Genomic DNA, 23,500 nt, shown 5'->3' with positions numbered 1-23,500 from the left:
AGATCGGGCATTGACTCTATTTTTTGCCAAATTTATTATATACTAAGTGAAAAAATTCCAAAAGCTTAAAGCACCTGGTATTCCTTGGCGGTCCATCATTCAAGTACTAACCAGACCTTAACCTGCTAAGATTCAGAGATCGGGCATTGACTTCTTCTTTTTTTTTTTTTTTTGCAAGATTATTATATAATTCGTGAAAAATATCCAAAAATTTAAAGCACCTGGTATTCCCAGGCAGTCTCCCATCCATGTACTAACCTGGCCCAAACCTGCTTATATTCAGAGATCGGGCATTGACTCTATTTTTTGCCAAATTTATTATATACTAAGTGAAAAAATTCCAAAAGCTTAAAGCACCTGGTATTCCTTGGCGGTCTCTCATCCAAGTACTAACTAGACCTAAACCTGCTAAAATTCAGAGATCGGGCATTGACTCTTTTTTTTTTTTTTTTTGCAAGATTATTATATAATTTGTGAAAAATATCCAAAAATTTAAAGCACCTGGTATTCCCAGGCACTCTCCCATCCATGTACTAACCTGGCCCAAACCTGCTTATATTCAGAGATCAGGCATTGACTCTATTTTTTGCCAAATTTATTATATACTGAGTGAAAAAATTCCAAAAGCTTAAAGCACCTGGTATTCCTTCGCGGTCTCTCATCCAAGTACTAACCAGACCTAAACCTGCTAAGATTCAGAGATCGGGCATTGACTCTTTTTTTTTTTTTTTTTTTTTTTGCAAGAATATTATATAATTCGTGAAAAATATCCAAAAATGTAAAGCACCTGCTATTCCCAGGCAGTCTCCCATCCATGTACTAATCTGGTGCAAACCTGCTTATATTCAGAGATCGGGCATTGACTCTATTTTTTGGCAAAATTATTATATACTAAGTGAAAAATTTCAAAAAAGCTTACAGTACCTGGTATTCCCAGGCTGTCTCCCATCCAGGCACTAACCAGGCCCAAACCTGCTTAGCTTACGAGATCAGACAAGATCGGGCATAGCCAGGCTGGTATGGCCATAAGCGAAGACTGCTGCAAAGAGAAGGCTATTTAAAGATCAGCCAATCTACTCGCCAGTACATTATAAAAGTAGGAAAGAAACCCCAAAAGCTTAAAGCACCTGGTATTCCTAGGCGGTCTCTCATCCAAGTACTAACCTGGCCCAAACCTGCTTATATTCAGAGATCGGGCATTGACTCTATTTTTTGCCAAATTTATTATATACTAAGTGAAAAAATTCCAAAAGCTTAAAGCACCTGGTATTCCTTGGCGGTCTATCATTCAAGTACTAACCAGACCTTAACCTGCTAAGATTCAGAGATCGGGCATTGACTTCTTCTTTTTTTTTTTTTTTTTTTGCAAGATTATTATATAATTTGTGAAAAATATCCAAAAATGTAAAGCACCTGGTATTCCCAGGCAGTCTCCCATCCATGTACTAACCTGGCCCAAACCTGCTTATATTCAGATATCGGGCATTGACTCTATTTTTTGCCAAATTTATTATATACTAAGTGAAAAAATTCCAAAAGCTTTAAGCACCTGGTATTCCTAGGCGGTCTTTCAACCAAGTACTAACCAGACCTAAACCTGCTAAGATTCAGAGATCGGGCATTGACTCTATTTTTTTTTTTTGCAAGATTATTATATAATTTGTGAAAAATATCCAAAAATTTAAAGCACCTGGTATTCCCAGGCAGTCTCCCATCCATGTACTAACCTGGCCCAAACCTGCTTATATTCAGAGATCGGGTATTGACTCTATTTTTTGCCAAATTTATTATATACTAAGTGAAAAAATTCCAAAAGCTTAAAGCACCTGGTATTCCTTGGCGGTCTCTCATCCAAGTACTAACCAGACCTAAACCTGCTAAAATTCAGAGATCGGGCATTGACTCTTTTTTTTTTTTTTTTTTTTTTTTTGCAAGATTATTATATAATTCGTGAAAAATATCCAAAAATTTAAAGCACCTGGTATTCCCAGGCAGTCTCCCATCCATGTACTAACCTGGCCCAAACCTGCTTATATTCAGAGATCGGGCATTGACTCTATATTTTGCCAAATTTATTATATACTAAGTGAAAAAATTCCAAAAGCTTAAAGCACCTGGTATTCCTTGGCGGTCTCTCATCCAAGTACTAACCAGACCTAAACATGCTAAGATTCAGAGATCGGGCATTGACTCTTTTTTTTTTTTTTTTTTTTTGCAAGATTATTATATAATTCGTGAAAAATATCCAAAAATTTAAAGCACCTGATATTCCCAGGCAGTCTCCCATCCATGTACTAACCTGGCGCAAACCTGCTTATATTCAGAGATCGGGCATTGACTCTATTTTTTGGCAAAATTATTATATACTAAGTGAAAAATTTCAAAATAGCTTAGAGTACCTGGCATTCCCAGGCGGTCTCCCATCCAGGCACTAACCAGGCCCAAACCTGCTTAGCTTCCGAGATCAGACAAGATCGGGCATAGCCAGGCTGGTATGGCCATAAGCGAAGACTGCTGCAAAGAGAAGGCTATTTAAAGATCAGCCAATCTACTCGTCAGTACATTATAAAAGTAGGAAAGAAACCCCAAAAGCTTAAAGCACCTGGTATTCCTAGGCGGTCTCTCATCCAAGTACTAACCTGGCCCAAACCTGCTTATATTCAGAGATCGGGCATTGACTCTATTTTTTGCCAAATTTATTATATACTAAGTGAAAAAATTCCAAAAGCTTAAAGCACCTGGTATTCCTTGGCGGTCTATCATTCAAGTACTAACCAGACCTTAACCTGCTAAGATTCAGAGATCGGGCATTGACTTCTTTTTTTTTTTTTTTTTGCAAGATTATTATATAATTCGTGAAAAATATCCAAAAATTTAAAGCACCTGGTATTCCCAGGCAGTCTCCCATCCATGTACTAACCTGGCCCAAACCTGCTTATATTCAGAGATCGGGCATTGACTCTATTTTTTGCCAAATTTATTATATACTAAGTGAAAAAATTCCAAAAGCTTAAAGCACCTGGTATTCCTTGGCGGTCTCTCATCCAAGTACTAACCAGACCTAAACCTGCTAAGATTCAGAGATCGGGCATTGACTCTTTTTTTTTTTTTTTTGCAAGATTATTATATAATTCGTGAAAAATATCCAAAAATTTAAAGCACCTGATATTCCCAGGCAGTCTCCCATCCATGTACTAACCTGGCGCAAACCTGCTTATATTCAGAGATCGGGCATTGACTCTATTTTTTGGCAAAATTATTATATACTAAGTGAAAAATTTCAAAATAGCTTAGAGTACCTGGCATTCCCAGGCGGTCTCCCATCCAGGCACTAACCAGGCCCAAACCTGCTTAGCTTCCGAGATCAGACAAGATCGGGCATAGCCAGGCTGGTATGGCCATAAGCGAAGACTGCTGCAAAGAGAAGGCTATTTAAAGATCAGCCAATCTACTCGCCAGTACATTATAAAAGTAGGAAAGAAACCCCAAAAGCTTAAAGCACCTGGTATTCCTAGGCGGTCTCTCATCCAAGTACTAACCTGGCCCAAACCTGCTTATATTCAGAGATCGGGCATTGACTCTATTTTTTGCCAAATTTATTATATACTAAGTGAAAAAATTCCAAAAGCTTAAAGCACCTGGTATTCCTTGGCGGTCTATCATTCAAGTACTAACCAGACCTTAACCTGCTAAGATTCAGAGATCGGGCATTGACTTCTTTTTTTTTTTTTTTTTTGCAAGATTATTATATAATTCGTGAAAAATATCCAAAAATTTAAAGCACCTGGTATTCCCAGGCAGTCTCCCATCCATGTACTAACCTGGCCCAAACCTGCTTATATTCAGAGATCGGGCATTGACTCTATTTTTTGCCAAATTTATTATATACTAAGTGAAAAAATTCCAAAAGCTTAAAGCACCTGGTATTCCTTGGCGGTCTCTCATCCAAGTACTAACCAGACCTAAACCTGCTAAGATTCAGAGATCGGGCATTGACTCTTTTTTTTTTTTTTTTTTGCAAGATTATTATATAATTCGTGAAAAATATCCAAAAATTTAAAGCACCTGATATTCCCAGGCAGTCTCCCATCCATGTACTAACCTGGCGCAAACCTACTTATATTCAGAGATCGGGCATTGACTCTATTTTTTGGCAAAATTATTATATACTAAGTGAAAAATTTCAAAATAGCTTAGAGTACCTGGCATTCCCAGGCGGTCTCCCATCCAGGCACTAACCAGGCCCAAACCTGCTTAGCTTCCGAGATCAGACAAGATCGGGCATAGCCAGGCTGGTATGGCCATAAGCGAAGACTGCTGCAAAGAGAAGGCTATTTAAAGATCAGCCAATCTACTCGCCAGTACATTATAAAAGTAGGAAAGAAACCCCAAAAGCTTAAAGCACCTGGTATTCCTAGGCGGTCTCTCATCCAAGTACTAACCTGGCCCAAACCTGCTTATATTCAGAGATCGGGCATTGACTCTATTTTTTGCCAAATTTATTATATACTAAGTGAAAAAATTCCAAAAGCTTAAAGCACCTGGTATTCCTTGGCGGTCTATCATTCAAGTACTAACCAGACCTTAACCTGCTAAGATTCAGAGATCGGGCATTGACTTCTTCTTTTTTTTTTTTTTTTGCAAGATTATTATATAATTCGTGAAAAATATCCAAAAATTTAAAGCACCTGGTATTCCCAGGCAGTCTCCCATCCATGTACTAACCTGGCCCAAACCTGCTTATATTCAGAGATCGGGCATTGACTCTATTTTTTGCCAAATTTATTATATACTAAGTGAAAAAATTCCAAAAGCTTAAAGCACCTGGTATTCCTTGGCGGTCTCTCATCCAAGTACTAACTAGACCTAAACCTGCTAAAATTCAGAGATCGGGCATTGACTCTTTTTTTTTTTTTTGCAAGATTATTATATAATTTGTGAAAAATATCCAAAAATTTAAAGCACCTGGTATTCCCAGGCAGTCTCCCATCCATGTACTAACCTGGCCCAAACCTGCTTATATTCAGAGATCAGGCATTGACTCTATTTTTTGCCAAATTTATTATATACTAAGTGAAAAAATTCCAAAAGCTTAAAGCACCTGGTATTCCTTGGCGGTCTCTCATCCAAGTACTAACCAGACCTAAACCTGCTAAGATTCAGAGATCGGGCATTGACTCTTTTTTTTTTTTTTTTGCAAGATTATTATATAATTCGTGAAAAATATCCAAAAATTTAAAGCACCTGATATTCCCAGGCAGTCTCCCATCCATGTACTAACCTGGCGCAAACCTGCTTATATTCAGAGATCGGGCATTGACTCTATTTTTTGGCAAAATTATTATATACTAAGTGAAAAATTTCAACAAAGCTTACAGTACCTGGTATTCCCAGGCTGTCTCCCATCCAGGCACTAACCAGGCCCAAACCTGCTTAGCTTACGAGATCAGACAAGATCGGGCATAGCCAGGCTGGTATGGCCATAAGCGAAGACTGCTGTAAAGAGAAGGCTATTTAAAGATCAGCCAATCTACTCGCCAGTACATTATAAAAGTAGGAAAGAAACCCCAAAAGCTTAAAGCACCTGGTATTCCTAGGCGGTCTCTCATCCAAGTACTAACCTGGCCCAAACCTGCTTATATTCAGAGATCGGGCATTGACTCTATTTTTTGGCAAATTTATTATATACTAAGTGAAAAAATTCCAAAAGCTTAAAGCACCTGGTATTCCTTGGCGGTCTATCATTCAAGTACTAACCAGACCTTAACCTGCTAAGATTCAGAGATCGGGCATTGACTTCTTCTTTTTTTTTTTTTTGCAAGATTATTATATAATTTGTGAAAAATATCCAAAAATTTAAAGCACCTGGTATTCCCAGGCAGTCTCCCATCCATGTACTAACCTGGCCCAAACCTGCTTATATTCAGAGATCGGGCATTGACTCTATTTTTTGGCAAATTTATTATATACTAAGTGAAAAAATTCCAAAAGCTTTAAGCACCTGGTATTCCTAGGCGGTCTTTCAACCAAGTACTAACCAGACCTAAACCTGCTAAGATTCAGAGATCGGGCATTGACTCTATTTTTTTTTTTTTTGCAAGATTATTATATAATTTGTGAAAAATATCCAAAAATTTAAAGCACCTGGTATTCCCAGGCAGTCTCCCATCCATGTACTAACCTGGCCCAAACCTGCTTATATTCAGAGATCGGGCATTGACTCTATATTTTGCCAAATTTATTATATACTAAGTGAAAAAATTCCAAAAGCTTAAAGCACCTGGTATTCCTTGGCGGTCTGTCATCCAAGTACTAACCAGACCTAAACCTGCTAAGATTCAGAGATCGGGCATTGACTCTTTTTTTTTTTTTTTTTTTTTGCAAGATTATTATATAATTCGTGAAAAATATCCAAAAATTTAAAGCACCTGATATTCCCAGGCAGTCTCCCATCCATGTACTAACCTGGCGCAAACCTGCTTATATTCAGAGATCGGGCATTGACTCTATTTTTTGGCAAAATTATTATATACTAAGTGAAAAATTTCAAAATAGCTTAGAGTACCTGGCATTCCCAGGCGGTCTCCCATCCAGGCACTAACCAGGCCCAAACCTGCTTAGCTTCCGAGATCAGACAAGATCGGGCATAGCCAGGCTGGTATGGCCATAAGCGAAGACTGCTGCAAAGAGAAGGCTATTTAAAGATCAGCCAATCTACTCGCCAGTACATTATAAAAGTAGGAAAGAAACCCCAAAAGCTTAAAGCACCTGGTATTCCTAGGCGGTCTCTCATCCAAGTACTAACCTGGCCCAAACCTGCTTATATTCAGAGATCGGGCATTGACTCTATTTTTTGCCAAATTTATTATATACTAAGTGAAAAAATTCCAAAAGCTTAAAGCACCTGGTATTCCTTGGCGGTCTATCATTCAAGTACTAACCAGACCTTAACCTGCTAAGATTCAGAGATCGGGCATTGACTTCTTCTTTTTTTTTTTTTTTTGCAAGATTATTATATAATTCGTGAAAAATATCCAAAAATTTAAAGCACCTGGTATTCCCAGGCAGTCTCCCATCCATGTACTAACCTGGCCCAAACCTGCTTATATTCAGAGATCGGGCATTGACTCTATTTTTTGCCAAATTTATTATATACTAAGTGAAAAAATTCCAAAAGCTTAAAGCACCTGGTATTCCTTGGCGGTCTGTCATCCAAGTACTAACCAGACCTAAACCTGCTAAGATTCAGAGATCGGGCATTGACTCTTTTTTTTTTTTTTGCAAGATTATTATATAATTCGTGAAAAATATCCAAAAATTTAAAGCACCTGATATTCCCAGGCAGTCTCCCATCCATGTACTAACCTGGCGCAAACCTGCTTATATTCAGAGATCGGGCATTGACTCTATTTTTTGGCCATATTATTATATACTAAGTGAAAAATTTCAAAATAGCTTAGAGTACCTGGCATTCCCAGGCGGTCTCCCATCCAGGCACTAACCAGGCCCAAACCTGCTTAGCTTCCGAGATCAGACAAGATCGGGTATAGCCAGGCTGGTATGGCCATAAGCGAAGACTGCTGCAAAGAGAAGGCTATTTAAAGATCAGCCAATCTACTCGCCAGTACATTATAAAAGTAGGAAAGAAACCCCAAAAGCTTAAAGCACCTGGTATTCCTAGGCGGTCTCTCATCCAAGTACTAACCTGGCCCAAACCTGCTTATATTCAGAGATCGGGCATTGACTCTATTTTTTGCCAAATTTATTATATACTAAGTGAAAAAATTCCAAAAGCTTAAAGCACCTGGTATTCCTTGGCGGTCTATCATTCAAGTACTAACCAGACCTTAACCTGCTAAGATTCAGAGATCGGGCATTGACTTCTTCTTTTTTTTTTTTTTTTGCAAGATTATTATATAATTTGTGAAAAATATCCAAAAATTTAAAGCACCTGGTATTCCCAGGCAGTCTCCCATCCATGTACTAACCTGGCCCAAACCTGCTTATATTCAGAGATCGGGCACTGACTCTATTTTTTGCCAAATTTATTATATACTAAGTGAAAAAATTCCAAAAGCTTAAAGCACCTGGTATTCCTTGGCGGTCTCTCATCCAAGTACTAACCAGACCTAAACCTGCTAAGATTCAGAGATCGGGCATTGACTCTTTTTTTTTTTTTTTTTTTTTGCAAGATTATTATATAATTCGTGAAAAATATCCAAAAATTTAAAGCACCTGATATTCCCAGGCAGTCTCCCATCCATGTACTAACCTGGCGCAAACCTGCTTATATTCAGAGATCGGGCATTGACTCTATTTTTTGGCAAAATTATTATATACTAAGTGAAAAATTTCAAAATAGCTTAGAGTACCTGGCATTCCCAGGCGGTCTCCCATCCAGGCACTAACCAGGCCCAAACCTGCTTAGCTTCCGAGATCAGACAAGATCGGGCATAGCCAGGCTGGTATGGCCATAAGCGAAGCCTGCTGCAAAGAGAAGGCTATTTAAAGATCAGCCAATCTACTCGCCAGTACATTATAAAAGTAGGAAAGAAACCCCAAAAGCTTAAAGCACCTGGTATTCCTAGGCGGTCTCTCATCCAAGTACTAACCTGGCCCAAACCTGCTTATATTCAGAGATCGGGCATTGACTCTATTTTTTGCCAAATTTATTATATACTAAGTGAAAAAATTCCAAAAGCTTAAAGCACCTGGTATTCCTTGGCGGTCTATCATTCAAGTACTAACCAGACCTTAACCTGCTAAGATTCAGAGATCGGGCATTGACTTCTTCTTTTTTTTTTTTTTTTTGCAAGATTATTATATAATTCGTAAAAAATATCCAAAAATTTAAAGCACCTGGTATTCCCAGGCAGTCTCCCATCCATGTACTAACCTGGCCCAAACCTGCTTATATTCAGAGATCGGGCATTGACTCTATTTTTTGCCAAATTTATTATATACTAAGTGAAAAAATTCCAAAAGCTTAAAGCACCTGGTATTCCTTGGCGGTCTCTCATCCAAGTACTAACTAGACCTAAACCTGCTAAAATTCAGAGATCGGGCATTGACTCTTTTTTTTTTTTTTTTTTGCAAGATTATTATATAATTTGTGAAAAATATCCAAAAATTTAAAGCACCTGGTATTCCCAGGCAGTCTCCCATCCATGTACTAACCTGGCCCAAACCTGCTTATATTCAGAGATCAGGCATTGAGTCTATTTTTTGCCAAATTTATTATATACTAAGTGAAAAAATTCCAAAAGCTTAAAGCACCTGGTATTCCTTGGCGGTCTCTCATCCAAGTACTAACCAGACCTAAATCTGCTAAGATTCAGAGATGGGCATTGACTCTTTTTTTTTTTTTGCAAGAATATTATATAATTCATGAAAAATATCCAAAAATGTAAAGCACCTGATATTCCCAGGCAGTCTCCCATCCATGTACTAACCTGGCGCAAACCTGCTTATATTCAGAGATCGGGCATTGACTCTATTTTTTGGCAAAATTATTATATACTAAGTGAAAAATTTCAAAAAAGCTTACAGTACCTGGTATTCCCAGGCTGTCTCCCATCCAGGCACTAACCAGGCCCAAACCTGCTTAGCTTACGAGATCAGACAAGATCGGGCATAGCCAGGCTGGTATGGCCATAAGCGAAGACTGCTGCAAAGAGAAGGCTATTTAAAGATCAGCCAATCTACTCGCCAGTACATTATAAAAGTAGGAAAGAAACCCCAAAAGCTTAAAGCACCTGGTATTCCTAGGCGGTCTCTCATCCAAGTACTAACCTGGCCCAAACCTGCTTATATTCAGAGATCGGGCATTGACTCTATTTTTTGGCAAATTTATTATATACTAAGTGAAAAAATTCCAAAAGCTTAACGCACCTGGTATTCCTTGGCGGTCTATCATTCAAGTACTAACCAGACCTTAACCTGCTAAGATTCAGAGATCGGGCATTGACTCTTTTTTTTTTTTTTTTGCAAGATTATTATATAATTCGTGAAAAATATCCAAAAATTTAAAGCACCTGATATTCCCAGGCAGTCTCCCATCCATGTACTAACCTGGCGCAAACCTGCTTATATTCAGAGATCGGGCATTGACTCTATTTTTTGGCAAAATTATTATATACTAAGTGAAAAATTTCAAAATAGCTTAGAGTACCTGGCATTCCCAGGCGGTCTCCCATCCAGGCACTAACCAGGCCCAAACCTGCTTAGCTTCCGAGATCAGACAAGATCGGGCATAGCCAGGCTGGTATGGCCATAAGCGAAGACTGCTGCAAAGAGAAGGCTATTTAAAGATCAGCCAATCTACTCGCCAGTACATTATAAAAGTAGGAAAGAAACCCCAAAAGCTTAAAGCACCTGGTATTCCTAGGCGGTCTCTCATCCAAGTACTAACCTGGCCCAAACCTGCTTATATTCAGAGATCGGGCATTGACTCTATTTTTTGCCAAATTTATTATATACTAAGTGAAAAAATTCCAAAAGCTTAAAGCACCTGGTATTCCTTGGCGGTCCATCATTCAAGTACTAACCAGACCTTAACCTGCTAAGATTCAGAGATCGGGCATTGACTTCTTCTTTTTTTTTTTTTTTTGCAAGATTATTATATAATTCGTGAAAAATATCCAAAAATTTAAAGCACCTGGTATTCCCAGGCAGTCTCCCATCCATGTACTAACCTGGCCCAAACCTGCTTATATTCAGAGATCGGGCATTGACTCTATTTTTTGCCAAATTTATTATATACTAAGTGAAAAAATTCCAAAAGCTTAAAGCACCTGGTATTCCTTGGCGGTCTCTCATCCAAGTACTAACTAGACCTAAACCTGCTAAAATTCAGAGATCGGGCATTGACTCTTTTTTTTTTTTTTTTTGCAAGATTATTATATAATTTGTGAAAAATATCCAAAAATTTAAAGCACCTGGTATTCCCAGGCACTCTCCCATCCATGTACTAACCTGGCCCAAACCTGCTTATATTCAGAGATCAGGCATTGACTCTATTTTTTGCCAAATTTATTATATACTGAGTGAAAAAATTCCAAAAGCTTAAAGCACCTGGTATTCCTTCGCGGTCTCTCATCCAAGTACTAACCAGACCTAAACCTGCTAAGATTCAGAGATCGGGCATTGACTCTTTTTTTTTTTTTTTTTTTTTTTTGCAAGAATATTATATAATTCGTGAAAAATATCCAAAAATGTAAAGCACCTGATATTCCCAGGCAGTCTCCCATCCATGTACTAATCTGGCGCAAACCTGCTTATATTCAGAGATCGGGCATTGACTCTATTTTTTGGCAAAATTATTATATACTAAGTGAAAAATTTCAAAAAAGCTTACAGTACCTGGTATTCCCAGGCTGTCTCCCATCCAGGCACTAACCAGGCCCAAACCTGCTTAGCTTACGAGATCAGACAAGATCGGGCATAGCCAGGCTGGTATGGCCATAAGCGAAGACTGCTGCAAAGAGAAGGCTATTTAAAGATCAGCCAATCTACTCGCCAGTACATTATAAAAGTAGGAAAGAAACCCCAAAAGCTTAAAGCACCTGGTATTCCTAGGCGGTCTCTCATCCAAGTACTAACCTGGCCCAAACCTGCTTATATTCAGAGATCGGGCATTGACTCTATTTTTTGCCAAATTTATTATATACTAAGTGAAAAAATTCCAAAAGCTTAAAGCACCTGGTATTCCTTGGCGGTCTATCATTCAAGTACTAACCAGACCTTAACCTGCTAAGATTCAGAGATCGGGCATTGACTTCTTCTTTTTTTTTTTTTTTTTTGCAAGATTATTATATAATTTGTGAAAAATATCCAAAAATGTAAAGCACCTGGTATTCCCAGGCAGTCTCCCATCCATGTACTAACCTGGCCCAAACCTGCTTATATTCAGAGATCGGGCATTGACTCTATTTTTTGCCAAATTTATTATATACTAAGTGAAAAAATTCCAAAAGCTTTAAGCACCTGGTATTCCTAGGCGGTCTTTCAACCAAGTACTAACCAGACCTAAACCTGCTAAGATTCAGAGATCGGGCATTGACTCTATTTTTTTTTTTTGCAAGATTATTATATAATTTGTGAAAAATATCCAAAAATTTAAAGCACCTGGTATTCCCAGGCAGTCTCCCATCCATGTACTAACCTGGCCCAAACCTGCTTATATTCAGAGATCGGGTATTGACTCTATTTTTTGCCAAATTTATTATATACTAAGTGAAAAAATTCCAAAAGCTTAAAGCACCTGGTATTCCTTGGCGGTCTCTCATCCAAGTACTAACCAGACCTAAACCTGCTAAAATTCAGAGATCGGGCATTGACTCTTTTTTTTTTTTTTTTTTTTTTTTGCAAGATTATTATATAATTCGTGAAAAATATCCAAAAATTTAAAGCACCTGGTATTCCCAGGCAGTCTCCCATCCATGTACTAACCTGGCCCAAACCTGCTTATATTCAGAGATCGGGCATTGACTCTATATTTTGCCAAATTTATTATATACTAAGTGAAAAAATTCCAAAAGCTTAAAGCACCTGGTATTCCTTGGCGGTCTCTCATCCAAGTACTAACCAGACCTAAACCTGCTAAGATTCAGAGATCGGGCATTGACTCTTTTTTTTTTTTTTTTGCAAGATTATTATATAATTCGTGAAAAATATCCAAAAATTTAAAGCACCAGATATTCCCAGGCAGTCTCCCATCCATGTACTAACCTGGCGCAAACCTGCTTATATTCAGAGATCGGGCATTGACTCTATTTTTTGGCAAAATTATTATATACTAAGTGAAAAATTTCAAAATAGCTTAGAGTACCTGGCATTCCCAGGCGGTCTCCCATCCAGGCACTAACCAGGCCCAAACCTGCTTAGCTTCCGAGATCAGACAAGATCGGGCATAGCCAGGCTGGTATGGCCATAAGCGAAGACTGCTGCAAAGAGAAGGCTATTTAAAGATCAGCCAATCTACTCGCCAGTACATTATAAAAGTAGGAAAGAAACCCCAAAAGCTTAAAGCACCTGGTATTCCTAGGCGGTCTCTCATCCAAGTACTAACCTGGCCCAAACCTGCTTATATTCAGAGATCGGGCATTGACTCTATTTTTTGCCAAATTTATTATATACTAAGTGAAAAAATTCCAAAAGCTTAAAGCACCTGGTATTCCTTGGCGGTCTATCATTCAAGTACTAACCAGACCTTAACCTGCTAAGATTCAGAGATCGGGCATTGACTTCTTTTTTTTTTTTTTTTTGCAAAATTATTATATAATTCGTGAAAAATATCCAAAAATTTAAAGCACCTGGTATTCCCAGGCAGTCTCCCATCCATGTACTAACCTGGCCCAAACCTGCTTATATTCAGAGATCGGGCATTGACTCTATTTTTTGCCAAATTTATTATATACTAAGTGAAAAAATTCCAAAAGCTTAAAGCACCTGGTATTCCTTGGCGGTCTCTCATCAAAGTACTAACCAGACCTAAACCTGCTAAGATTCAGAGATCGGGCATTGACTCTTTTTTTTTTTTTTTTTTGCAAGATTATTATATAATTCGTGAAAAATATCCAAAAATTTAAAGCACCTGATATTCCCAGGCAGTCTCCCATCCATGTACTAACCTGGCGCAAACCTACTTATATTCAGAGATCGGGCATTGACTCTATTTTTTGGCAAAATTATTATATACTAAGTGAAAAATTTCAAAATAGCTTAGAGTACCTGGCATTCCCAGGCGGTCTCCCATCCAGGCACTAACCAGGCCCAAACCTGCTTAGCTTCCGAGATCAGACAAGATCGGGCATAGCCAGGCTGGTATGGCCATAAGCGAAGACTGCTGCAAAGAGAAGGCTATTTAAAGATCAGCCAATCTACTCGCCAGTACATTATAAAAGTAGGAAAGAAACCCCAAAAGCTTAAAGCACCTGGTATTCCTAGGCGGTCTCTCATCCAAGTACTAACCTGGCCCAAACCTGCTTATATTCAGAGATCGGGCATTGACTCTATTTTTTGCCAAATTTATTATATACTAAGTGAAAAAATTCCAAAAGCTTAAAGCACCTGGTATTCCTTGGCGGTCTATCATTCAAGTACTAACCAGACCTTAACCTGCTAAGATTCAGAGATCGGGCATTGACTTCTTCTTTTTTTTTTTTTTTTTGCAAGATTATTATATAATTCGTGAAAAATATCCAAAAATTTAAAGCACCTGGTATTCCCAGGCAGTCTCCCATCCATGTACTAACCTGGCCCAAACCTGCTTATATTCAGAGATCGGGCATTGACTCTATTTTTTGCCAAATTTATTATATACTAAGTGAAAAAATTCCAAAAGCTTAAAGCACCTGGTATTCCTTGGCGGTCTCTCATCCAAGTACTAACTAGACCTAAACCTGCTAAAATTCAGAGATCGGGCATTGACTCTTTTTTTTTTTTTTTTGCAAGATTATTATATAATTTGTGAAAAATATCCAAAAATTTAAAGCACCTGGTATTCCCAGGCAGTCTCCCATCCATGTACTAACCTGGCCCAAACCTGCTTATATTCAGAGATCAGGCATTGACTCTATTTTTTGCCAAATTTATTATATACTAAGTGAAAAAATTCCAAAAGCTTAAAGCACCTGGTATTCCTTGGCGGTCTCTCATCCAAGTACTAACCAGACCTAAACCTGCTAAGATTCAGAGATCGGGCATTGACTCTTTTTTTTTTTTTTTTGCAAGATTATTATATAATTCGTGAAAAATATCCAAAAATTTAAAGCACCTGATATTCCCAGGCAGTCTCCCATCCATGTACTAACCTGGCGCAAACCTGCTTATATTCAGAGATCGGGCATTGACTCTATTTTTTGGCAAAATTATTATATACTAAGTGAAAAATTTCAACAAAGCTTACAGTACCTGGTATTCCCAGGCTGTCTCCCATCCAGGCACTAACCAGGCCCAAACCTGCTTAGCTTACGAGATCAGACAAGATCGGGCATAGCCAGGCTGGTATGGCCATAAGCGAAGACTGCTGTAAAGAGAAGGCTATTTAAAGATCAGCCAATCTACTCGCCAGTACATTATAAAAGTAGGAAAGAAACCCCAAAAGCTTAAAGCACCTGGTATTCCTAGGCGGTCTCTCATCCAAGTACTAACCTGGCCCAAACCTGCTTATATTCAGAGATCGGGCATTGACTCTATTTTTTGGCAAATTTATTATATACTAAGTGAAAAAATTCCAAAAGCTTAAAGCACCTGGTATTCCTTGGCGGTCTATCATTCAAGTACTAACCAGACCTTAACCTGCTAAGATTCAGAGATCGGGCATTGACTTCTTCTTTTTTTTTTTTTTTGCAAGATTATTATATAATTTGTGAAAAATATCCAAAAATTTAAAGCACCTGGTATTCCCAGGCAGTCTCCCATCCATGTACTAACCTGGCCCAAACCTGCTTATATTCAGAGATCGGGCATTGACTCTATTTTTTGCCAAATTTATTATATACTAAGTGAAAAAATTCCAAAAGCTTTAAGCACCTGGTATTCCTAGGCGGTCTTTCAACCAAGTACTAACCAGACCTAAACCTGCTAAGATTCAGAGATCGGGCATTGACTCTATTTTTTTTTTTTGCAAGATTATTATATAATTTGTGAAAAATATCCAAAAATTTAAAGCACCTGGTATTCCCAGGCAGTCTCCCATCCATGTACTAACCTGGCCCAAACCTGCTTATATTCAGAGATCGGGCATTGACTCTATATTTTGCCAAATTTATTATATACTAAGTGAAAAAATTCCAAAAGCTTAAAGCACCTGGTATTCCTTGGCGGTCTGTCATCCAAGTACTAACCAGACCTAAACCTGCTAAGATTCAGAGATCGGGCATTGACTCTTTTTTTTTTTTTTTTTTTTGCAAGATTATTATATAATTCGTGAAAAATATCCAAAAATTTAAAGCACCTGATATTCCCAGGCAGTCTCCCATCCATGTACTAACCTGGCGCAAACCTGCTTATATTCAGAGATCGGGCATTGACTCTATTTTTTGGCAAAATTATTATATACTAAGTGAAAAATTTCAAAATAGCTTAGAGTACCTGGCATTCCCAGGCGGTCTCCCATCCAGGCACTAACCAGGCCCAAACCTGCTTAGCTTCCGAGATCAGACAAGATCGGGCATAGCCAGGCTGGTATGGCCATAAGCGAAGACTGCTGCAAAGAGAAGGCTATTTAAAGATCAGCCAATCTACTCGCCAGTACATTATAAAAGTAGGAAAGAAACCCCAAAAGCTTAAAGCACCTGGTATTCCTAGGCGGTCTCTCATCCAAGTACTAACCTGGCCCAAACCTGCTTATATTCAGAGATCGGGCATTGACTCTATTTTTTGCCAAATTTATTATATACTAAGTGAAAAAATTCCAAAAGCTTAAAGCACCTGGTATTCCTTGGCGGTCTATCATTCAAGTACTAACCAGACCTTAACCTGCTAAGATTCAGAGATCGGGCATTGACTTCTTCTTTTTTTTTTTTTTGCAAGATTATTATATAATTCGTGAAAAATATCCAAAAATTTAAAGCACCTGATATTCCCAGGCAGTCTCCCATCCATGTACTAACCTGGCGCAAACCTGCTTATATTCAGAGATCGGGCATTGACTCTATTTTTTGGCAAAATTATTATATACTAAGTGAAAAATTTCAACAAAGCTTACAGTACCTGGTATTCCCAGGCTGTCTCCCATCCAGGCACTAACCAGGCCCAAACCTGCTTAGCTTACGAGATCAGACAAGATCGGGCATAGCCAGGCTGGTATGGCCATAAGCGAAGACTGCTGTAAAGAGAAGGCTATTTAAAGATCAGCCAATCTACTCGCCAGTACATTATAAAAGTAGGAAAGAAACCCCAAAAGCTTAAAGCACCTGGTATTCCTAGGCGGTCTCTCATCCAAGTACTAACCTGGCCCAAACCTGCTTATATTCAGAGATCGGGCATTGACTCTATTTTTTGGCAAATTTATTATATACTAAGTGAAAAAATTCCAAAAGCTTAAAGCACCTGGTATTCCTTGGCGGTCTATCATTCAAGTACTAACCAGACCTTAACCTGCTAAGATTCAGAGATCGGGCATTGACTTCTTCTTTTTTTTTTTTTTGCAAGATTATTATATAATTTGTGAAAAATATCCAAAAATTTAAAGCACCTGGTATTCCCAGGCAGTCTCCCATCCATGTACTAACCTGGCCCAAACCTGCTTATATTCAGAGATCGGGCATTGACTCTATTTTTTGCCAAATTTATTATATACTAAGTGAAAAAATTCCAAAAGCTTTAAGCACCTGGTATTCCTAGGCGGTCTTTCAACCAAGTACTAACCAGACCTAAACCTGCTAAGATTCAGAGATCGGGCATTGACTCTATTTTTTTTTTTTTGCAAGATTATTATATAATTTGTGAAAAATATCCAAAAATTTAAAGCACCTGGTATTCCCAGGCAGTCTCCCATCCATGTACTAACCTGGCCCAAACCTGCTTATATTCAGAGATCGGGCATTGACTCTATATTTTGCCAAATTTATTATATACTAAGTGAAAAAATTCCAAAAGCTTAAAGCACCTGGTATTCCTTGGCGGTCTGTCATCCAAGTACTAACCAGACCTAAACCTGCTAAGATTCAGAGATCGGGCATTGACTCTTTTTTTTTTTTTTTTTTTTGCAAGATTATTATATAATTCGTGAAAAATATCCAAAAATTTAAAGCACCTGATATTCCCAGGCAGTCTCCCATCCATGTACTAACCTGGCGCAAACCTGCTTATATTCAGAGATCGGGCATTGACTCTATTTTTTGGCAAAATTATTATATACTAAGTGAAAAATTTCAAAATAGCTCAGAGTACCTGGCATTCCCAGGCGGTCTCCCATCCAGGCACTAACCAGGCCCAAACCTGCTTAGCTTCCGAGATCAGACAAGATCGGGCATAGCCAGGCTGGTATGGCCATAAGCGAAGACTGCTGCAAAGAGAAGGCTATTTAAAGATCAGCCAATCTACTCGCCAGTACATTATAAAAGTAGGAAAGAAACCCCAAAAGCTTAAAGCACCTGGTATTCCTAGGCGGTCTCTCATCCAAGTACTAACCTGGCCCAAACCTGCTTATATTCAGAGATCGGGCATTGACTCTATTTTTTGCCAAATTTATTATATACTAAGTGAAAAAATTCCAAAAGCTTAAAGCACCTGGTATTCCTTGGCGGTCTATCATTCAAGTACTAACCAGACCTTAACCTGCTAAGATTCAGAGATCGGGCATTGACTTCTTCTTTTTTTTTTTTTTTTTTTGCAAGATTATTATATAATTCGTGAAAAATATCCAAAAATTTAAAGCACCTGATATTCCCAGGCAGTCTCCCATCCATGTACTAACCTGGCGCAAACCTGCTTATATTCAGAGATCGGGCATTGACTCTATTTTTTGCCAAATTTATTATATACTAAGTGAAAAAATTCCAAAAGCTTTAAGCACCTGGTATTCCTAGGCGGTCTTTCAACCAAGTACTAACCAGACCTAAACCTGCTAAGATTCAGAGATCGGGCATTGACTCTATTTTTTTTTTTTTTTTTTTTGCAAGATTATTATATAATTTGTGAAAAATATCCAAAAATTTAAAGCACCTGGTATTCCCAGGCAGTCTCCCATCCATGTACTAACCTGGCCCAAACCTGCTTATATTCAGAGATCGGGCACTGACTCTATTTTTTGCCAAATTTATTATATACTAAGTGAAAAAATTCCAAAAGCTTAAAGCACCTGGTATTCCTTGGCGGTCTCTCATCCAAGTACTAACCAGACCTAAACCTGCTAAGATTCAGAGATCGGGCATTGACTCTTTTTTTTTTTTTTTTTTTTTTTGCAAGATTATTATATAATTTGTGAAAAATATCCAAAAATTTAAAGCACCTGATATTCCCAGGCAGTCTCCCATCCATGTACTAACCTGGCGCAAACCTGCTTATATTCAGAGATCGGGCATTGACTCTATTTTTTGGCAAAATTATTATATACTAAGTGAAAAATTTCAAAATAGCTTAGAGTACCTGGCATTCCCAGGCGGTCTCCCATCCAGGCACTAACCAGGCCCAAACCTGCTTAGCTTCCAAGATCAGACAAGATCGGGCATAGCCAGGCTGGTATGGCCATAAGCGAAGACTGCTGCAAAGAGAAGGCTATTTAAAGATCAGCCAATCTACTCGCCAGTACATTATAAAAGTAGGAAAGAAACCCCAAATGCTTAAAGCACCTGGTATTCCTAGGCGGTCTCTCATCCAAGTACTAACCTGGCCCAAACCTGCTTATATTCAGAGATCGGGCATTGACTCTATTTTTTGCCAAATTTATTATATACTAAGTGAAAAAATTCCAAAAGCTTAAAGCACCTGGTATTCCTTGGCGGTCTATCATTCAAGTACTAACCAGACCTTAACCTGCTAAGATTCAGAGATCGGGCATTGACTTCTTCTTTTTTTTTTTTTTTTTGCAAGATTATTATATAATTCGTGAAAAATATCCAAAAATTTAAAGCACCTGGTATTCCCAGGCAGTCTCCCATCCATGTACTAACCTGGCCCAAACCTGCTTATATTCAGAGATCGGGCACTGACTCTATTTTTTGCCAAATTTATTATATACTAAGTGAAAAAATTCCAAAAGCTTAAAGCACCTGGTATTCCTTGGCGGTCTCTCATCCAAGTACTAACCAGACCTAAACCTGCTAAGATTCAGAGATCGGGCATTGACTCTTTTTTTTTTTTTTTTTTTTTTTGCAAGATTATTATATAATTCGTGAAAAATATCCAAAAATTTAAAGCACCTGATATTCCCAGGCAGTCTCCCATCCATGTACTAACCTGGCGCAAACCTGCTTATATTCAGAGATCGGGCATTGACTCTATTTTTTGGCAAAATTATTATATACTAAGTGAAAAATTTCAAAAAAGCTTACAGTACCTGGTATTCCCAGGCGGTCTCCCATCCAGGCACTAACCAGGCCCAAACCTGCTTAGCTTACGAGATCAGACAAGATCGGGCATAGCCAGGCTGGTATGGCCATAAGCGAAGACTGCTGCAAAGAGAAGGCTATTTAAAGATCAGCCAATCTACTCGCCAGTACATTATAAAAGTAGGAAAGAAACCCCAAAAGCTTAAAGCACCTGGTATTCCTAGGCGATCTCTCATCCAAGTACTAACCTGGCCCAAACCTGCTTATATTCAGAGATCGGGCATTGACTCTATTTTTTGGCAAATTTATTATATACTAAGTGAAAAAATTCCAAAAGCTTAAAGCACCTGGTATTCCTTGGCGGTCTATCATTCAAGTACTAACCAGACCTTAACCTGCTAAGATTCAGAGATCGGGCATTGACTTCTTCTTTATTTTATTTTTTTGCAAGATTATTATATAATTTGTGAAAAATATCCAAAAATTTAAAGCACCTGGTATTCCCAGGCAGTCTCCCATCCATGTACTAACCTGGCCCAAACCTGCTTATATTCAGAGATCGGGCACTGACTCTATTTTTTGCCAAATTTATTATATACTAAGTGAAAAAATTCCAAAAGCTTAAAGCACCTGGTATTCCTTGGCGGTCTCTCATCCAAGTACTAACCAGACCTAAACCTGCTAAGATTCAGAGATCGGGCATTGACTCTTTTTTTTTTTTTTTTTTTGCAAGAATATTATATAATTCGTGAAAAATATCCAAAAATTTAAAGCACCTGATATTCCCAGGCAGTCTCCCATCCATGTACTAACCTGGCGCAAACCTGCTTATATTCAGAGATCGGGCATTGACTCTATTTTTTGGCAAAATTATTATATACTAAGTGAAAAATTTCAAAATAGCTTAGAGTACCTGGCATTCCCAGGCGGTCTCCCATCCAGGCACTAACCAGGCCCAAACCTGCTTAGCTTCCGAGATCAGACAAGATCGGGCATAGCCAGGCTGGTATGGCCATAAGCGAAGACTGCTGCAAAGAGAAGGCTATTTAAAGATCAGCCAATCTACTCGCCAGTACATTATAAAAGTAGGAAAGAAACCCCAAAAGCTTAAAGCACCTGGTATTCCTAGTCGGTCTCTCATCCAAGTACTAACCTGGCCCAAACCTGCTTATATTCAGAGATCGGGCATTGACTCTATTTTTTGCCAAATTTATTATATACTAAGTGAAAAAAATCCAAAAGCTTAAAGCACCTGGTATTCCTTGGCGGTCTATCATTCAAGTACTAACCAGACCTTAACCTGCTAAGATTCAGAGATCGGGCATTGACTTCTTCTTTTTTTTTTTTTTTGCAAGATTATTATATAATTCGTGAAAAATATCCAAAAATTTAAAGCACCTGGTATTCCCAGGCAGTCTCCCATCCATGTACTAACCTGGCCCAAACCTGCTTATATTCAGAGATCGGGCATTGACTCTATTTTTTGCCAAATTTATTATATACTAAGTGAAAAAATTCCAAAAGCTTAAAGCACCTGGTATTCCTTGGCGGTCTCTCATCCAAGTACTAACTAGACCTAAACCTGCTAAAATTCAGAGATCGGGCATTGACTCTTTTTTTTTTTTTTTTTGCAAGATTATTATATAATTTGTGAAAAATATCCAAAAATTTAAATCACCTGGTATTCCCAGGCAGTCTCCCATCCATGTACTAACCTGGCCCAAACCTGCTTATATTCAGAGATCAGGCATTGACTCTATTTTTTGCCAAATTTATTATATACTAAGTGAAAAAATTCCAAAAGCTTAAAGCACCTGGTATTCCTTGGTGGTCTCTCATCCAAGTACTAACCAGACCTAAACCTGCTAAGATTCAGAGATCGGGCATTGACTCTTTTTTTTTTTTTTTGCAAGAATATTATATAATTCGTGAAAAATATCCAAAAATTTAAAGCACCTGATATTCCCAGGCAGTCTCCCATCCATGTAATAACCTGGCGCAAACCTGCTTATATTCAGAGATCGGGCATTGACTCTATTTTTTGGCAAAATTATTATATACTAAGTGAAAAATTTCAAAAAAGCTTACAGTACCTGGTATTCCCAGGCGGTCTCCCATCCAGGCACTAACCAGGCCCAAACCTGCTTAGCTTACGAGATCAGACAAGATCGGGCATAGCCAGGCTGGTATGGCCATAAGCGAAGACTGCTGCAAAGAGAAGGCTATTTAAAGATCAGCCAATCTACTCGCCAGTACATTATAAAAGTAGGAAAGAAACCCCAAAAGCTTAAAGCACCTGGTATTCCTAGGCGATCTCTCATCCAAGTACTAACCTGGCCCAAACCTGCTTATATTCAGAGATCGGGCATTGACTCTATTTTTTGGCAAATTTATTATATACTAAGTGAAAAAATTCCAAAAGCTTAAAGCACCTGGTATTCCTTGGCGGTCTATCATTCAAGTACTAACCAGACCTTAACCTGCTAAGATTCAGAGATCGGGCATTGACTTCTACTTTATTTTTTTTTTTTGCAAGAATATTATATAATTCGTGAAAAATATCCAAAAATTTAAAGCACCTGATATTCCCAGGCAGTCTCCCATCCATGTACTAACCTGGCGCAAACCTGCTTATATTCAGAGATCGGGCATTGACTCTATTTTTTGGCAAAATTATTATATACTAAGTGAAAAATTTCAAAATAGCTTAGAGTACCTGGCATTCCCAGGCGGTCTCCCATCCAGGCACTAACCAGGCCCAAACCTGCTTAGCTTCCGAGATCAGACAAGATCAGGCATAGCCAGGCTGGTATGGCCATAAGCGAAGACTGCTGCAAAGAGAAGGCTATTTAAAGATCAGCCAATCTACTCGCCAGTACATTATAAAAGTAGGAAAGAAACCCCAAAAGCTTAAAGCACCTGGTATTCCTAGTCGGTCTCTCATCCAAGTACTAACCTGGCCCAAACCTGCTTATATTCAGAGATCGGGCATTGACTCTATTTTTTTGCCAAATTTATTATATACTAAGTGAAAAAATTCCAAAAGCTTAAAGCACCTGGTATTCCTTGGCGGTCTATCATTCAAGTACTAACCAGACCTTAACCTGCTAAGATTCAGAGATCGGGCATTGACTTCTTCTTTTTTTTTTTTTTTTGCAAGATTATTATATAATTCGTGAAAAATATCCAAAAATTTAAAGCACCTGGTATTCCCAGGCAGTCTCCCATCCATGTACTAACCTGGCCCAAACCTGCTTATATTCAGAGATCGGGCACTGACTCTATTTTTTGCCAAATTTATTATATACTAAGTGAAAAAATTCCAAAAGCTTAAAGCACCTGGTATTCCTTGGCGGTCTCTCATCCAAGTACTAACCAGACCTAAACCTGCTAAGATTCAGAGATCGGGCATTGACTCTATTTTTTTTTTTTTTTTTTGCAAGATTATTATATAATTTGTGAAAAATATCCAAAAATTTAAAGCACCTGGTATTCCCAGGCAG

General features: G+C 38.3%; 22 pseudogenes; all 22 read right to left on the bottom strand.

Moving 5' to 3' along the window:
- Window positions 1-912: 912 nt before the first annotated feature.
- LOC127937122 (uncharacterized) lies at window positions 913-1,031 on the bottom strand (annotated as a pseudogene).
- A 1,356-nt stretch (window positions 1,032-2,387) lies between these two features.
- Window positions 2,388-2,506, bottom strand: LOC127936078 (uncharacterized; annotated as a pseudogene).
- Window positions 2,507-3,287: 781 nt separating this feature from the next.
- LOC127936077 (uncharacterized) lies at window positions 3,288-3,406 on the bottom strand (annotated as a pseudogene).
- A 784-nt stretch (window positions 3,407-4,190) lies between these two features.
- Window positions 4,191-4,309, bottom strand: LOC127936076 (uncharacterized; annotated as a pseudogene).
- A 1,060-nt stretch (window positions 4,310-5,369) lies between these two features.
- LOC127937121 (uncharacterized) lies at window positions 5,370-5,488 on the bottom strand (annotated as a pseudogene).
- A 1,065-nt stretch (window positions 5,489-6,553) lies between these two features.
- LOC127936075 (uncharacterized) lies at window positions 6,554-6,672 on the bottom strand (annotated as a pseudogene).
- A 781-nt stretch (window positions 6,673-7,453) lies between these two features.
- On the bottom strand, window positions 7,454-7,572 carry LOC127937847 (uncharacterized; annotated as a pseudogene).
- A 788-nt stretch (window positions 7,573-8,360) lies between these two features.
- LOC127936074 (uncharacterized) lies at window positions 8,361-8,479 on the bottom strand (annotated as a pseudogene).
- Window positions 8,480-9,540: 1,061 nt separating this feature from the next.
- LOC127937120 (uncharacterized) lies at window positions 9,541-9,659 on the bottom strand (annotated as a pseudogene).
- Window positions 9,660-10,159: 500 nt separating this feature from the next.
- LOC127936072 (uncharacterized) lies at window positions 10,160-10,278 on the bottom strand (annotated as a pseudogene).
- Window positions 10,279-11,349: 1,071 nt separating this feature from the next.
- LOC127937119 (uncharacterized) lies at window positions 11,350-11,468 on the bottom strand (annotated as a pseudogene).
- A 1,349-nt stretch (window positions 11,469-12,817) lies between these two features.
- Window positions 12,818-12,936, bottom strand: LOC127936071 (uncharacterized; annotated as a pseudogene).
- A 783-nt stretch (window positions 12,937-13,719) lies between these two features.
- Window positions 13,720-13,838, bottom strand: LOC127936070 (uncharacterized; annotated as a pseudogene).
- A 1,063-nt stretch (window positions 13,839-14,901) lies between these two features.
- LOC127937118 (uncharacterized) lies at window positions 14,902-15,020 on the bottom strand (annotated as a pseudogene).
- A 1,063-nt stretch (window positions 15,021-16,083) lies between these two features.
- On the bottom strand, window positions 16,084-16,202 carry LOC127936068 (uncharacterized; annotated as a pseudogene).
- Window positions 16,203-16,704: 502 nt separating this feature from the next.
- On the bottom strand, window positions 16,705-16,823 carry LOC127937116 (uncharacterized; annotated as a pseudogene).
- Window positions 16,824-17,886: 1,063 nt separating this feature from the next.
- Window positions 17,887-18,005, bottom strand: LOC127936327 (uncharacterized; annotated as a pseudogene).
- Window positions 18,006-19,083: 1,078 nt separating this feature from the next.
- Window positions 19,084-19,202, bottom strand: LOC127936806 (uncharacterized; annotated as a pseudogene).
- A 791-nt stretch (window positions 19,203-19,993) lies between these two features.
- LOC127935941 (uncharacterized) lies at window positions 19,994-20,112 on the bottom strand (annotated as a pseudogene).
- A 786-nt stretch (window positions 20,113-20,898) lies between these two features.
- LOC127936067 (uncharacterized) lies at window positions 20,899-21,017 on the bottom strand (annotated as a pseudogene).
- Window positions 21,018-22,078: 1,061 nt separating this feature from the next.
- LOC127935939 (uncharacterized) lies at window positions 22,079-22,197 on the bottom strand (annotated as a pseudogene).
- A 504-nt stretch (window positions 22,198-22,701) lies between these two features.
- On the bottom strand, window positions 22,702-22,820 carry LOC127936367 (uncharacterized; annotated as a pseudogene).
- Window positions 22,821-23,500: the final 680 nt, after the last annotated feature.

This window comes from Carassius gibelio, chromosome A19 (assembly GCF_023724105.1).
Source record: "Carassius gibelio isolate Cgi1373 ecotype wild population from Czech Republic chromosome A19, carGib1.2-hapl.c, whole genome shotgun sequence".
In the NCBI taxonomy this organism is placed as follows: Eukaryota; Metazoa; Chordata; class Actinopteri; order Cypriniformes; family Cyprinidae; genus Carassius; species Carassius gibelio.
This window is presented reverse-complemented; position numbering and strand designations above follow the sequence as displayed.